The following is a 17,489-nucleotide window of genomic DNA, read 5'->3' on the forward strand; positions in this document are numbered from 1 at the left end:
CGGTGAGAAAAATATTTACAATTGAAACCCACAGCAGCAGGGCTTCAGATTCTCTCTCTCTCTCCATATATATATATATATATATATATATATATATATATATATATCCAGGGCCTGGACCACCATGAGCCATACAAACCCCCGTGGGTGGCATACCTGCCCTCGAACCTCCAGCGTGCACCGACTCAAGCCCACATGAGGTACGGACGCTGTAATCCCTGCTAGGGGCTCCTCTTCTCCAAGAACAATCTGAGCTGTCACTGCAGGGACCACGAGTAAGTGACAGGTGGAACAGAATCTTGACTCCCACTCTTGCTCCCATTGGTGTGGAACGAAGCTGCAAGCCCTAAAGAGCCATCTGGGCCACTGGAGGCACATGGGTACGAGAGAAGCTCACCCTTTGCGTGTCAAGGGTTCCCCAAGGGGCCCCTTCAGGGGTGCGGCCCTGGGAGTCGGTGGGCACTGACCTAGGAACCCGGTCCTTGGTCTGGAACAAGCGGTCCCACTGTGGGACACAGAACATCCTCCATCGATGGATGCGGGCGGGGGGGTGGGGTGATGCAACCTCGAACCTGGGAAAGGGGCGGCTGGGGCGGTAGTGGTTTGAGGCAGTGTTCACTAAACGCTCTTGGGCAAAGACTTGGATGCAAAGCCCGTCCTGCCCGACGTCACCCCAAAGCTCCCCCACCAGGCTGCACCGGCTTCCACCTGTGCCCTCCACACTCAGCCCGCCCACCACAAAACGACGCATGAAGCTATATTTGTGTTCTTACAGACAAAAATGCCCTTGAATTCTTTCAGCGCCCTGCCCGAGTCTGATAAAAATGTCTGCTGCTCAAAGGTAGCCCCGAAAATCCTGCAGCAAGAAGTCTGGCCAGGTGAGGAAACTTGGGGTCCTGGATCACCAGCCTCGTGTTTCCCCTGAAACAAAGCTTCCAAGGGCTGGATCGGGCAAGTCACCCATTCTCCTGCCGAGTCCTCAGAATAAAAACACCTGACATTCAACAAACAGAGGGACGTAAAAATAAAGAGAAATGTAAGTGGGTTTGGTGCTTATCTGTCTTTCCAACAAAAGATAACAGGTAATTGCTTTTTTATCACCAGCACTTGAAATTTGAAAGTAAAGAAGGAGCCAGGCTTGATATCACACCTAAACTTGGCAGTCCATTGATCCTTAACTTCCACTTCTGCTGAGGACCAAATAGTCAAACAACCCAGATGCTCGTAGACGATTCAATAAGAAAAATAGCCAAGAAGCAGCAGAGGCAATGTCAGCCATGTCGTTTCCAACGGGAGGGCTTTCTGTTTAGATTTTGTTAACTGATTACATATACGCATGCCCCCCCACCGCCCTTCACCGCCACCCCTCCCACTGAAAGTTCTAAAATGTCACCGATTCTCTAAATCCAGCCTTTACCAAAGAAGAGACATCTGAACAAGGGGAACAGGATGCTTCATACCTTCCCCAGGAAAGGAGAAAGCTGTTGCCTAGCAACCCGGCCCCCCAAAATGCCCTCCAGTTACCTGGCTCTTGTGAAAACTGAGCATCTTTAACAGACACAGCCACTGCCTCAGTTGCCACAGCAAAGCGCTTTGCAGGGAGCACCGCTCTCTCCTCTCTTTCCGCCCCCGGGGCTTTCCCAGGTAGTGCCACAGAGGGAGCCGACAAACCTCGTGTCCAGGCTTCCAGGGTTGTCTCCCTCTGAGATGAAGATCCCCCGATTCCTCCCCACCTAAATCTCCTGCAACTCAACGCAACAGAAATGCACTTTTTTTCTGTCTGAAGAATTCTCTGGATGCTCAAGAAATTGCATGGCTCAGCAGAGAATCGTGGTCTCTTTCATCTGGAGGTAATTCTCCAGGTTTCAACTGGTTATTCTTTATTGAACATTTTTTTTTGAATTCGAAAAGATTTATTGAATATTGTCATGGGTTAAATGGTGCCTCCCCCCCCCCCCAAATACCTATGTTGAAGTCCTAAGGTGATTGGGTTGAAATGAGATCAGTAGGGTGGCCCTGATCCAATATGACTGGTATCCTTATAAAAAGGGGAAGTTTGGACACAGACAACACACACACACACACACACACACACACACACACACACACAGACCATGTGAAGATAAAGGCAGAGAGCAGGGTGATGCATGAATGAGCCAAGAAATGAGTGGGGAACAAGAAGGACGGAACGGATCGTCCATGCGTCACAGTCTCAGAAGGACCCAACTGTGCCAGTGACACGTTGATTTTGGATGTCAGGCCTCCGGAGCTGGAAAGTAATACGTTCCTGCTGTCTAAACCACTCTATGTGTAGTCCTTTGTTTGAGTGTCCCAGGAGACCCTTACTACGATTCCCCACATGCCATATGCTGCTACGGGTGTCACTCCCTTTCTCATGAGCCCCCACGGCTCCCCACGTCTGATTCACCACGGTTAGCACACAAGCAAGCCGGGGCTTGGTGAAATGGTGCCAACTTGCCCAACGCCCCACAGCTCCCAAGTGCAGGAACTGGAATTCCCGCTCAAGTCAGATGCCTCGGGAGACCACGCTCTGAACCTCCTTGCTGTTCTCCCTCTGCTCCTTCTGGACGTAGCTTCCTTCACCCCGCAGACCGGGGCTTCCCCCAGAAGTAACTAACAGCGAGGCTAACTGCAAACCAGGACAGGGAAACCCGAGAAGACCAAGGTGGCTGTGAAATATTTAACATGTCGATGGGAGGCACATTGCCAGCTGAGCTCCAGCCAGGAATGGTCCTTGGCTGACGGGCAAGAGATTTCTGCTGTAGCAAGATGAGCCGGGAGCAAAGTCAGCCTTGAACTTCATTAAACCTCTGTGTCTCTCGGGCCACGGGGAGAAAGAGCCCGGAGCAGGCCCTGCAGTCCCAGCACTGAGCAAGGCGGTGCAGAGGGACCTTCCCACCGCGGTGGCAGAGTCGGGCACTTCCGGAAGTATTTTCTCACATTTGCAACACTCCACAATTCTACTGTAGCTTGGATTCGTGCATTTACCACGGATAGCAAAACATCTACCAGGGAAAGCAAACTTTGGTGAATAGAGGAAAACCCCACAGTAGGGCTCTGTTCCACGACAGAGAGGGGCTAAATTTACCACAGGCAAGTGATGGCGAATTGGTATCCCCAACAAGGTCACCACGTTCAGAAAGCTAACCGCGTGGGCAGGTGTGTGTGTGTGTGTGTGTGTGTGTGTGTGTGTGTGTGTGTGTCTGCATGTGCGTGGAAGGATTCTTTGTTGTTTGTGGAGTCTCTGCAGTAGCATTTCATGACCTGGTGAAGGTTTCCCATCAAAGAAGTTGCCTCCGTCTACAACATTATTTAAAGGGTCAAATCATATAAATAAATGCATTTAAAATTTTTTTTAATCTTTATTTATTTTTGAAAGAGAGAGACAGACGACAAAGACAGAGACAGAGTGTGAGTGAGGAGGAACAGAGAGAGAAGGAGACACAGAATCCGAAGCGGGATCCAGGCTCCGAGCTGTCAGCACAGAGCCCGACGCGGGGCTCAAACTCACGAACCGCAAGATCATGACCTGAGCTGAAGTCGGACGCTTCACCGGCTGAACCACCCAGGCGCCCCTGAATAAACACATTTTAGTGATTCTTCCAGTCACACAGACCTTCAGCCAAACTGCTACAGAAATAAATTTGTTCAGTAAATAGAGCACCCAGGAAATGATCAAATATTAAAATTTGATTAAAATGTTTTAGTGAAGCAGAAGAAATATAATGCTTACTTTGTGATTTTTATAAAATGGGCAAAATCTCTAAGACCACTATATTTGGAAAAGCTTACAAATTAAATTTCTCCAGCATGGACTTATTAAATAAGTACATAAATTTTTTTTTTAAAAAAAGAGATTTCTTATGATAGAATATGAAGTTCCAGACAAGGAAACCTTAGGAGCTGGGAACAAGGCAAGCATTCCCAAGATCGCGGGGGCGCTGCCGACACAGTAAGGAGGGAAGAGACAAAACTCTCACGACTTCAGACGATGTGATTGTCCACCTGGGAACCCAAGGGTCTAAGCTGAAAACCATTAGAACCAATGGCAGAGCTGAGTGGTTACAGCATCATCAAAAACTACTTCCAAGCATCACAAAGAACAGCAATAACCAATTACAAATCATCAGGAGAAAAAAATTAACACTGTCAAGAAAAGGAATGCATCTAACATGAAATCTGCTACACCTAGGTTGAGAAAATCCTAAAATTGTACTCGAGGAGATAAAGGAAAGGCTAGGTGCGTGAGGAAGCACACGTTTCCGGATGAAGAGGTCAAAATTGTAAAGTCAACACTGTCCAAGTTAATTTATATATTCCAAACTTAATTAAAAATGGACAATAAATAAATATTAAATGGAAGTTCAAAGTATGGTTCATAAATGTATGTGGAAAAGAGAATACATAAGAATACACAAGTCAATTTTGATAATACATAGTAAAAGTGCGATATTGCTATAATACGTATCAAAACTTATTCAAATGCTGTGTCAATAATTCAAACAGTGTGGTCTCAGCAAAGGAAAAGATGGACAGATCAGTGAAATAAAACAGAAAGTCAGACACCCTTGTACTATCAACAAGATGTTACAAATCAAAGGGACTAGGACTGGTATTGATAATCCATTTAGGGATAAAATAATGCTATGGTCCATATTTAAACCCATTCATGGGGCGCCTGGCTGGCTCAGTTGGTGGAGCGTGTGACTCTTGATCTCAGGTTTTTGAGTTCGAGCCCCACGTTGGGGGTAGAGATTAGTTAAAAATCCTTTAAAAAAAATCAAGCCATTCACAAAACTAAATTTAAAATAGACCAAAAGTGTAAACATAAAAAGTGGAATTTAAAAAAAATAAAAGAATATTTTTTTTAAAATTTTTTAACGTTTTTTTTAAATTTATTTTTGAGACAGAGAGAGACAGAGCATGAACGGGGGAGGGTCAGAGAGAGGGAGACACAGAATCTGAAACAGGTTCCAGGCTCGGAGCTGTCAGCACAGAGCCCGACGCGGGGCTCGAACTCACGGACCGCGAGATCGTGACCTGAGCCGAAGTCGGCCGCTCAACCGAATGAGCCACCCGGGCGCTCCAAGAATTTTTTTTATAATATTGGAAGTCCTCTTAAAGAAGACAAAATATCCAGAGCCCATAAAAGATAGATAGTCAAAGCGTAAAATAATGAACAACTTGTATACGACGAATATTATTACGTACAGAATTAAATGACAAGCAAAAAAAAAAATAAATGACAAGTAACAGACTGGAAGAAAACATTAAAAGGATACATACACAGGACATAATATTAACTTCTATGATTATATTAGAAGAACATACTTTATAAAAGTGAGTTAGTGATTTGAACACGGATTTCACAGAGAAACAAACACAATGGGACGATATTCAATTAAAAGGTGCCGGAGGTTTTTAGCAATTGAGAAAAAATAAATTAAAACAATGTTTAAAGAAAATAAAATAATACCTTCGGCAGTAAAGGATATCATCAAGAAAGTGAAAAGACAATCTACAGAATGGAACAAAATGTTTGCAGATCATATACCTGATAAGGATCCAGAGTCCTGCATGTATAAAGAACTCTACAACTCAACAGCAAAAAGGCAAGCAACCCCATGGCCCAAGAACTTGAACAGATATTTCTTCAAAGAAATTCTCCAATGGCCAATGAGCACATGAAAAGAATCTCAACATCCTCAGTCATGAGGGAAATGCAAATCAAAACCGCCGTAAGACACTGCTTTATATCCACTACTGTGGCTATAATTAAATCTAAAACAAAACAAACATACAAAAAAAAAAAAAACCAGAAAAAAATTGGTAGTAGTAAGGATGGGAAGGAATGAAGCTTCCCATACATTGCTGGTGGGACTATAAATAGTATGGCTGCTATGGAAAACTGTTTAGAAGTTCTTCAAAGAGTTAAACATAATTACCATATGACCATGTTATCATATATATGTATACACATGCATGCATGTATGTATGCGTATATAGATACACACACACACACAAAAGAACTGAAAACAGGTACTCAGATAAACACTTGTACGCAAACCTTTGTATCAGTACTATTCACAATAGCCGACAGGTGGAAACAACCCAAATATCCACCGACGAGTGGATAAACAAATTTGTACATTACATGAGTGATTTTATATATATAGGTATATATATATATATATATATATATATATATATATATATATATATATACCTAGATACCTAGATACAACGGAAATATTCAGCTGTGAGAAGAAATGAGGTGCTGACTCACACTACAACATGGATGACTCTCGAAAACATCGTGCTGAGTAAAGGAGCCAGACACAGAGGATCACATAGCATATGATTCCCTTTACATGAAATGTCCAGATAGGTCAGGCCACGATGATGAAAAGGAGATTAGTAGTTGCTAAGAACTGGGGGGACGTATGAGTAGGAAGGGCTTTCATTGGGAGTGGTGAAATGTTTTGGAACTGGAGAGAGGTGGTGGTTGTATAACATCGTGAATGTTCATGCGGTGCACGCTTTAAAATGGATACATTTTTTTGTTATGAGAATTTCACCCCAATGAAAACAACAGCGAGATACCTTACCTTTTTCTTAGTTTGGAAAATGCGCGCGCGCGCGCGCACACACACACACACACACACACACACACAACTATAAAAATCCAGTATTAGGGGGTGCCTGGGTGGCTCAGTCGGTTAAGTGTCCGACTCTTGATTTCGGCTTAGGTCATGATCTCCCACTTTGTGAGATTGAGCCCCATGTTGGGCTCTGTGCTGACAGCACAGGGCCTGCTTGGGATTCTCTCTCTCCCTCTCTCTCTACCCCTCCTCTCTCTCTCTCAAAATAAATGTATTTTTTCAAAACATCCAGTCTTAGGGTGTGGGAAAGTGGGTTCTCTCCACACTTGGCTCAAATATAAACCAGTAGAGCACTTTTGGGAGGGAAATTTGGTGATATGTATCCAATTTCAAATGTATATACCTGGGACGCCTGGGTGGCTCAGTCGGTTAAGCATCTGACTCTTGGTTTCAGCTCAGGTCAAGATCTCACGGTTCCTGAGTTTGAACCCCGAGTCAGGCTCTGTGCTGCTGCAGAATCTGCTTGACATTTCTCTCCCTCTCTCTCTGCCCCTCCCTGACTTGTGCACAGTCTCACTCTCTCTCTCAAAAAAATAAATAAAATAACCAAAAAACCCAAAAGTATATACCTTGTGACCCATCAATTTCACTTCTAAAATTCAATTCCACACATGCCCCAAGATAGATGTATATGTTTGCTGGTGCTTAGTTGTTTAAAAAATAAAACAAAAAAATCTGGCAAATGGGTGTCATTGGTTTTGTTGAGAGCCTCAAAGAAGAAACTGAAGGACCGTTTCGTCTCAAATTGCCCTTAAACATCCCTTAAATCACCCATAAATTACATATATGTGATTCGTGTAAACAACTCTGTACGGCAATAAAAATGTACAAATATACAGTTTACACTGTAACGTATAATCTCTAGTTCCATAAAGTGGTCGTAATAAAAATTAAGTCGTTCAAGTGCTACACTGCTTAGACACACTTCAACAAATCTGTAAGTATTCAAACTTGCCGGCTCTGTCTGTTGGTGCATAATGAAGTGTCCCTGCATTTTGGTCTTCTCATCTGCAAAGTAGGGATGACACATGCCTACCTCAAAGGGCCGCTGGGAGGACACGCGGAGCTAATTCAGATAAAGTGCCCGGCACCGTATGCGGTGCACCTTCAGACTGCGGTAAATGCGAGATGTTATTAGGCAGTCAAGGGGTTGACTTTCTAGAAGGGAGGTAGGTAAGTCACAGATAATTTTATAGACTACAAGGTGAAGAGGGTTCGGACAGCTGCGGGCACAGAGCAGGGGCACTTGGGGCAGGCTGCCCACACAGAGGGGCCTTACCCACCACCTCTCAGTCCATTTGGAAGTTGGTTATGAACCCATTTTCCGAGACTGGAACCAATGGCGCCTAAGACCAACACTACTATGCTCTTCCCTGGCGATCACAGAGGGTACTTCTGCATGCCTGTGCTATCGGCCATTAGCACCTGTGTTTAAGAATTCCCTGTGTTTGTTCTCAGGAAAATAAACTGTTAGAAAGGAAAATCAATTTTCATTAGCAGTGCTATTCCTTTCGAGAAAGTCCTTTCTCAAATAAAAGTGGTGGAGGACACTCCGAAAGCTGGTGTCACCTTGACATTCTCTACAGGACTGAGTGAGCTGCCGACTCCGGCCTCGGGGCTGTCTGCTCCCCTCGGCCCTAGGTCAGCATCCTGGATGACCTGTCCACAGAAGCCACAGCAGGTGCCGTGGAAGCAGAGAGCGGGCTGGGTGGGGCTGGGGTGCACCGAGAGCCTCCCCTTGGGCCCCTTACTTCAGCTCATGGGAACAGGAGTAGTGTTGCCCAACCCGGTTTTTTAAGAGAAACTCGATGCCTGAATTTTTAGTTAAAATCTCCCAATTTTTTTAATACTCAAAGTATGCAAAGACACTCTTGGCCCCAACCAAATACTTCTGTGCGAAGAATCTGGCCCAACGGCCCTAATTGGTGGCTTCTGTGACACACATTTGGCCTTGCAGGGTTGAAACTGTGCATCCAAAGGAGCTCACAAGACCATGGCTATGATGTCATAGGAAGATGATCTGCCGTGTTCTTTGGATCCGGCCAAGCCCATCGTTGGATGGGAGTCAATTTCCCACCCCCAGCCTGTCAATCAGCTGCCTCCAGGATTTGGCCCCATTCTCCCCTCCACACCGCGTCCCCCTGCGGGGGGTCATCCTTTGAAATAATACCTGTCACTCTGTGCAGTGCTTCAGATACACCTCACTTAACAAAAGTAAATCACAAGACACATTCTCTGCCAAGAAAGCAAGCACACCGAGTTTTATTCTTCGTTTCCACTTAAAGAGTCAACAGGATTTGTGCTGTTCAGCACCTCCCCTTTGTCAGTGGAGCTTTTAGAAAGATTATCTTAAATGAAGGTAAAGAGAAGGACGGAATCAGGGAAGGGAAGGTACAGAGCCACCAGGCAATGCTAGAGCAGAATCGATTTTCCCTAAGTGAGGGGAGTGAGCGCAAAGCATGGCCTGGCAGAGTTACTCGGAAACCCGCTCTTTCCCAGATGGTGGGATGCCCCGCCTTGCGCTATTGATCTCACCGCATGCACGGCCAGAGGACAGGAAGACCTCTGATTATCTGGTGATTTTAGTATCTTTCCCTCCTTCCTGATCAGCAGGGTGATGGGTTCTGAAGACAATTTCTTTATTTTTTAAAATTTTTAATGCTTATTTATTTCGGGAGAGAGGGAGAGACAGAGCATGAGTGGGGAGGGGCAGAGAGAGAGGGAAACACAGAGTCCGAAGCGGGCTCCGGGCTCCGAGCTGTCAGCACAGAGCCCGGCGCGGGGCTCGAACTCACGAACGGTGAGATCACGACCTGAGCCGAAGTCGGGCGCTTCACTGACTGAGCCACCCAGGCGCGCTTAAAGACAATTTCTAGGCTTGATTTCCCGTATCTGGCGTGGGCAAAATGACTTCTAAACAACACACTCATCTTTAGAAGAGATAAATGCTGACCCACTATGTAAAACACGTGGCCCCTGCCATCCTGTGTCTGAAAGTGACTCAGAGCCTCGCTGAGGTCACGCACAACGCACCTTCACCTCCACCTTCCTCCGACATCATGGAGGGTGTGACTACACTCCTAACACCCTCCTTCATCCACCTAGTCACTCCTGGCCCTCCTCTGATCTCTCTCACCCAGAGCCAGGTCCCAGCCCCCCAGGGACCCACAGTAACTGACATGACACTGAGCGTAGTAAAAATCTCCCATAAATTACCATTTGGGTACAAAGTGTACAAGCTATGGTTGGTTTTCCAATATCCTAACTCTTAGTTAAGGGGGGGGGGGGGGTCTCTGCGGCCTTAATTAATTCCTTGTCCCTTCCCTTTTATTATGTCAAGGAAGGTATCATGACCTGTACACCTGGCCAAGTGAATGACACCAAGGCCTCACTCTTTTTCGGTCACTGATAAAGCAACCTTTAAAATTACTCTCATCAATATGCTATGACTTTTTCCTGCTGAATTCTCCCCATTGCCTATGATCTCAAGATGGCTGAGAAACGTGGAGGCAGAAATTTCTCACAATATTTACATAGCACTCTCTCTTTTTCTCCCTTTGGTAAATACATTTACTGGAATCCCTAAAACCACGGAGAGGAAGTGACACGCTATTTTTCACGTGCCCCCCCCCCAAAAAAAAGAACTTTCAACCCAGAATCCTATATGCCTCGGGAAAACATCATTCTGAAACGAAGGGGAAAATCAAGACATTCTCAGATAGAAAAAGGAAAAAAACTAAGAAAATCTGTGGCCAGCAGACTTACCCTAAGAGAACGTTAAAGGTAGTTCTCTCTAAACAGAAAGGAAAAGATGAACGAAACTTGGAACATCAGGAAGGAAGGAAGAGCACAGTGAGCAAAAGTATGAATAAATACAATAGGTCTTCTTCCCCTCTTGAGTTTCCTGGGTTATGTTTAACGGTTGCAGCAAAACTCACAACACTATCTAACGTGGTTCTAAATGCACATAAAGGAAGTATTTTAAATCCTTGCATTATAAATGGGGGAGGGTAAAGGGTTGTACAGGGAGGTGAAGTTTCTGTACGTCACTTGAACTGGCAAAATGATGACAAGAGACTATGACTTTATACGCGTAGCTACTTAATATAGCTAGCTGCTCTCCTTCAATTAATGTTTGCATGATCTATCTGTTTCCACCCTTTTACATTCAACCTGCCTAGATGGCTATATTTAAAGTGAGTTTCATGTAGATAGCAAGTGTTTGGGTCTGGTTTCATAGTCTCGTTCGTAAGTTTTGCCTTTGAATTTATGCATTTGCATTACATACATACATGAGACATATAAATACATAAATACACACATAAATATATGTTATAGATCACATATATATCATGTATATATAGATATATATCTCAGGTAATTTTAGGTAAATAGTATGTATACATGATATAGTTCATGCACGATACAAATTCATATTATGTGTGTATATATATCATGTATGTATATACGTGATGTATGGAAGATTACGTCTAATACCTCATCCCTAGAGTAACCATCAAAAAAGCTATACAAAGACATTCTGAAAAAAATTATAGTTAAATCACAATGAAATTATAAGAAATGTTCGAGCAACCCACAGGAAGGCAGGAAAAGAAAACAGAGAAATGAAAAACATAAGAAAAAGTGGAAACACAACAAATAAAATGGTTGACTCAAGCCTTAACTTCTCTATGATTATATTAAATGCAAGTGGTCCAAATACACAAAGTAAAAGACAGAAGTTTGTGGAGTGGTTTATAAAATATGACCCGACCATTTGCTATCCACAAAAAACTCACTTTAAAGATAGCAAGTAGGGGTGCCTGGGTGGCTCAGCCAGTTAAGCATCTGACTCTTGATTTCGGCTCAGGTCACGATCTCACGTTTCAAGGGGTCAAGCCCCGCGTCGGGCTCTGTGCGGGCAGCATGGAGCCTGTGTGGGATTCTTTCTCTCCCTCTTTCTCTGGCCCTCCCCTGCTCGTCCTCGCTCATACACTCCTTCTCTCTCTCTCTCAAAATAAATAAAAACTTTAATAAATAAATAAATAAAGCAATAGAGGCAGGCTAAAAGTAAAAGAATGGAAACATTCATCAAAGGAAAGGAAGAGCAGCTATGGGAATATCAGACAAATAGACTTCAGAGCAAAGAAAATCGCCAGAGTAAGGGAAGGACAATGTATGATGATAAAAGAGCCAATCTACCCAGGAGACAGGAGAATCATAACTGCGTATGTCTCACACAACAGAGCTGTGAAATACGTGCGGCCAAAGTGGATAGAACTGAAAGACAAACCCGAAATTATCCTAGGAGATCTTAACACCCCTCTCCCAACTGTGGACAGACGGGACAGACACAAAACCAGCAAGGACACAGAAGAACTGAACAATACCCAACAACCACGAGGAGCGCATCGACATTTATAAACCACTGGGTCCACCGACAGCAGAACATACATCGCTTCCAAGTGGCCACAGAACATGTACCAAAATACACCACGTCCTGAGCCATAAAACAAACAGCAACACATTTTAAAAAGTCATAGTCATACCTAGTGTGTTTTCTGACTATAGTGGGATCAAACTAGAAACCAGTAACAGGAAAATCCCCAAACACTTAGAAACTAAGCAACGTACTGGGGCGCCTGGGTGGCGCAGTCGGTAAAGCGTCCGACTTCAGCCAGGTCACGATCTCGCGGTCCGTGAGTTCGAGCCCTGCGTCGGGCTCTGGGCTGACGGCTCAGAGCCTGGAGCCTGTTTCCGATTCTGTGTCTCCCTCTCTCTCTGCCCCTCCCCCGTTCATGCTCTGTCTCTCTCTGTTCCAAAAATAAATAAACGTTGAAAAAAAAAATTTAAAAAGAAACTAAGCAACGTACTTCTAAATAACCAATGAGTCAAAGAGGACACCTCAAAGAAAAGAAAAAGGGAAGGGAAGGGAAGGGAATGAAAATAAAACTACAACATATCAACGTTTGTGACACAGCTGTGGCAGTGCATTTATAGCACTAAACGCCAACAATAGAAAAGAGGAAAAGTTTCAAATCAACACTCTAAGCTCCCACCTCAAGCAGCTAGGAACATAAGGGCAAACTAATCCCAAAGGAGGCAGCAGGAGGGAATTATAAAGGTAAAACAGAAATCAGCGAAGTCAAAACCAGAGAAACAATAGCGAAAATCAATAGAACAGAGCTGGTGTAAATAAAGTTGACAAACTTCGAATAAGAGAAAGAAAGAGAAGAAACAGATTACCAATATCAGGAATGAAATAGAAAGATATCACTACAGACCTTACAGATATTAAAAGGATGATAAGTAAATACTATGAACAAGTCTATACATGTAAATCTGACAACTGAGATGAAATGAACCAATCCCCTGAAAACGCAAACTACTGCAACTCACCCAATATGAAACACACAATTTGACTAGCTCTGTAACGATCAAGAAAACTGAATTTATCATTAAATCCTCTGCCCCCCCCCCAATTTCCAGGCCCAGCTGGTTTCACTTGAGAATGCTACCAAACATTTAATGGAGAATTAAACATCAATTCTACAGAAATTCCTTCCAGAGAAAAAGAATACCCCCCAGTTTATTTTATAAAGCTAGTATTTCCCTCCTACAAAAACAGACTGGGAAGAAAGAAATAAAATTGTCCTTATTTATATATGACATGCTTGTCTACCTGGAATATCCCCCAAAATATCTAAAAAAAAAAGCTCCTAGAACTAGTAAGTTCAACAAGGCTGCAGGAGACAACATAAACATACAAAAATCAATTGTTTTTATTTATTTGTTTATTATTTTATTTTATTATTTTTTAATATGAAGTTTATTGTCAAAGTGGTTTCCACACAACACCCAGGGCTCATCCCAACAGGTGCCCTCCTCAATGCCCAACGCCCACTTTCCCCTCCCTCCCACCCCCCCAATCAACCCTCAGTTTATTCTCAGTTTTTAAGAGTCTCTTATGGTTTGTTTCTATATAACAATGAACACATGGATACCATAAGCTCAATTGCAATCCCCTGTTATAATTGCTCAAAAAAAATCAAATACTAGGTGTGGCTCTAACAAAACATGCACGGGACTTGGGTGCTGAAAATGGCACAACATTAACGAAAGGAGTCAAAGAAGACATAAATAAATGGGGAGACATTCTCTGTTCATGGATTAAAAGAGTCAACATAGTAAAAGATGTCAGTTCTCTCTAAATGGATATATGGGTTGAACACAATTTCTATCAAAATCCCAGCAAGATTTTTATACAGACAAAATTATCCTAAAATCATACAGAAATAGAGAGAATCTAGAGTAGCTAAAACAATTTTTTAAAAGAACAAACTGGGAGAAACCAAGCTACCGGATTTCAAGAATAATTATATACCTTCGGTAATCAAGACCATGAGGCACTGGCAGATCGTTGGACACCTTATCAGCGCAACAGAATGAAGATCTCAGAAACAGATACACACAAATATGTCCAACTGATCTTCCATAAAAGTGCAAAAGCAATTCAGTGGAGGAAAGATATCGTTTAAACAAATGGTGCTGAAGCGATTGAATACTTACAGGTCGAAAAATTACCCTTGAACTCAGTCTCACGGCTTATATAAAAAGTAATGCAAAACGGGACATCACTAAATGTAAAATGCAAACCTATAAATGCTTTAGCAAAAACAAAGTAGGAGGATATCTGTGGGATCTAGGGCTAGAGAAAAGAGTTCTCAGACTTGATACTAAAATAATGACCCAGTAAAGATACCTCGATAAACTGGACTCCATCACAATTTAAGTATTTTGCTCTGTGAAGACCTTGTCCAGAAGACGAAAAGGCAAGTTACAGAATGAGAGAAAATATTTGCCACCCACGTAGCCAACAGAGGGCCAGTATCTAGAACACATAAAGAACTGTCCAAACTCAGTAGTAAGAAAAACAAACAATCCGATTAGAAATCCGTCAAAAGGTGTGGAGCTGCATTTCACCAATGAGCACCTACAGATGGCAAACGAGTGTGTAAAAAGGTGCTTCACAGCATTAGCCATCGGGGACGTGCCAGTTGAAACCACGATGAGATACCGCTATGACGCTATTGGAGTGGCTAAGATAAAAAACAGTGACAACACCAAATGCTGGCCAGGAAGCAGAAAACTCCATCACTCATACGACGCTGGGGAGAATGTGAAATGGTGCGGCCACTCTGGAGAATCGTTTGGCAGAGTGTTTTGAATTAAACATGCGGCTACCATACAACACACCATTGCACTCCCGGGCACTTATCCCAGAAAAAGGAAGACTTGTGTTCAGGCGTGCACACAAGCTGTGCATGAGTGGTTCCAGCAGCTTTATTCATTAGAGCCAAAAACTGTGGTACATCCATATCATGGGATACTACTCAGCATGAAAAAGGAATGAACCGTTCACACATGAAACAACCTGAATGAATCTCCAAAGAATTCTGGGTGCAAAAGCCCACCCCACGCTGTTCGATTTCATTTATGTAACATTCTTGGCAGACGAGAGGAGAGAAACGAAGAACAGATACGTGGTTGTCAGAAATGAAGGAGGGGTGGGAGGAGGAGGGAAGTGGGCGATGCTATAACAGGTCAACGGCAGGGACCCTTTATGGGATGGAAATTCTGTGTTTTGACTTGTACCAAAGCCTGCACGCTAGTTGTGATGCTGCACTGTCTGTTTTGTAAGATGTTACCGTTGGGGTAAAAGGTCCATGGTAGGTCGGTATTATTTCTTAAAACTATATGTGAACCAGGGCACCCGGGTGGCTCTGTCGGCGAAGCGTCCGACTCTTGATTTCGGCTCAGGTCGTGATCTCCCAGTTCATGGGATCAAGCCCGCATCAGGCTCTGTGCTGAGTGTGGCGCCTACGTAAGATTCTCTCTCTCCCTCTCTCTGCCCCTCTCCCCCTGTCCCTCTCTCTCTCTCAAAAGAAATAAATAAACGTTAAAAAAAAAAAAAAACTACAGGGGCACCTAGGTGGCTCAGTCGGTTAAGCGTCTTTTGATTTCAGCTCAGGTCGTGCTCTCACAGTTCATGAGTTCAAATCCCGCGTCGGGCTCCACACTGATGGTGCCAAGCCTACTGAGGATTCTCTTTCTCTCCCTCTCTCTCTGCGCCTCCTGCTCATGCTCTCTCTGTGTCTCTCAAAATAAATAAACTTTAAAAAAATAAAATGAAATGAAATATTAAAAAAAAAAACTACACGTGAACCTCCAATTATTTCAGAGTAAAGAAGTTTAATTAAAAACACCTCCCATGTCACCGCCTTTCTCTAAATTAGAATTCATCTGGCCCCCCTCTGTTTTCTCCCTCTTGGGTTAAGGGGCGGGGAGGGGAAGGCAGAGCCAGCCTTGCAGCCAGGTGGTCCTGGATTTAAGTCTTTGATCTTCATATGCCAGCCCTCCAAGCCTCAATTCTGTGAAAGAGGGATAATTAAATCTACTTTGAAGGGCTTCCCTGAAGTTAAAGGGAACATTTGCAACATGCAAATGGGGTGCCTAGTGCATAGTAAATGCTTACTAACTAGTCACTGCTTCTACGGCGGCCACCACCTCTATGTGGATTGATTCCATTTTGCTTAGTGTGATAGTTGATGGTATATGGGTTCCTCCAAGAGTAGGTTGGAAACTCTGCACAAAGTACTGAGTGCTAGTCATTCATTTTCCCCCAGTACATATCATAGTCTGTCATGTGGTAAATACCTCATAAAGGCATGCTGAATTGAAATCATGGAATAAAGTATTAGAGGGGAGACCTGGGCAAAAAAAAAGGGGGGGGGGGGCAGAAAAACCGAATATCAATAAGAGAATGGAAACAACCTTGTTCAATACAACCTGCTGTATCTCAACAGATCCCAGGGGCATAAGATTCCTACACCAGGCCCAATTTCTCCAAATTCATGTCTCAGGCCACAGGCTGCATTTGAAATCATTTATATAATGCCTACAGGAAAAAGGCCCAGGAGAAGAGAAACCAGTGCTTTGCAGGATTAAGTCCAAAACTGATTTCCTTATTGATAAGAAGGGACTTGGATCGTTGCCGAAGGCAATTTTGAAAAGGTCCGCTGAATGCTGATGAGGACAGCCGTGTGTGTCTGTTGGTGGTGTAAGCACAAACAATAATGCCTAAATTGACTTCATCCACTAGAAAAGATAGGACCCACTGCCTTTCCAAGGCACATCAAGCTGCTCCTTCCACTTTTTAATCTTTGGAGATAAAGTGGAAGTTACTAGAAAATGGAAACATTGGAAGACTGCCTGTGGTTACAGTCTGGAAGGACTGGGTTCTCAAAACGGCCGTGTGGGTGCAGACGCTTCGCAGAGGAGGGAAGGAATGTGCTGGAGTTCAACAGATCTTTAAACAGAAAAAGCTTCTCGGGGCGCCTGGGTGGCGCAGTCGGTAAGCGTCCGACTTCAGCCAGGTCACGATCTTGCGGTCCGTGAGTTCGAGCCCCGCGTCGGGCTCTGGGCTGATGGCTCGGAGCCTGGAGCCTGTTTCCAATTCTGTGTCTCCCTCTCTCTCTGCCCCTCCCCCGTTCATGCTCTGTCTCTCTCTGTCCCCCCAAAAAATAAATAAAAAATAAATAAATAAAATAAACAGAAAAAGCTTCTGGCTCATCGGCCAGAGGCACCTTTACGACAATATTCTCCTCTGAATGTAACCTCCTTGGGAATAGCGGTCCCCGTCTCTTTTGCTCACTGCCATTTTGCCAGTGCCTGGGACCACACAGTATACACTCAATAAATACAGTTGAATGAAGGGTTCACCTTTATTACCCCCCAGGTGTCTCA

The 17,489-nt window shown here is 43.8% G+C and overlaps 1 protein-coding gene across 4 annotated transcripts in view; it reads right to left on the reverse strand.

Annotated features, from left to right (window-relative positions):
• CD2H10orf90 (chromosome D2 C10orf90 homolog) overlaps positions 1–17,489 on the reverse strand; it is a 262,252-nt gene that overhangs the window by 94,276 nt on the left and 150,487 nt on the right. The window lies entirely within an intron of this gene.

Source organism: Prionailurus viverrinus, chromosome D2 (assembly GCF_022837055.1).
Source record: "Prionailurus viverrinus isolate Anna chromosome D2, UM_Priviv_1.0, whole genome shotgun sequence".
Classification (NCBI taxonomy): domain Eukaryota; kingdom Metazoa; phylum Chordata; class Mammalia; order Carnivora; family Felidae; genus Prionailurus; species Prionailurus viverrinus.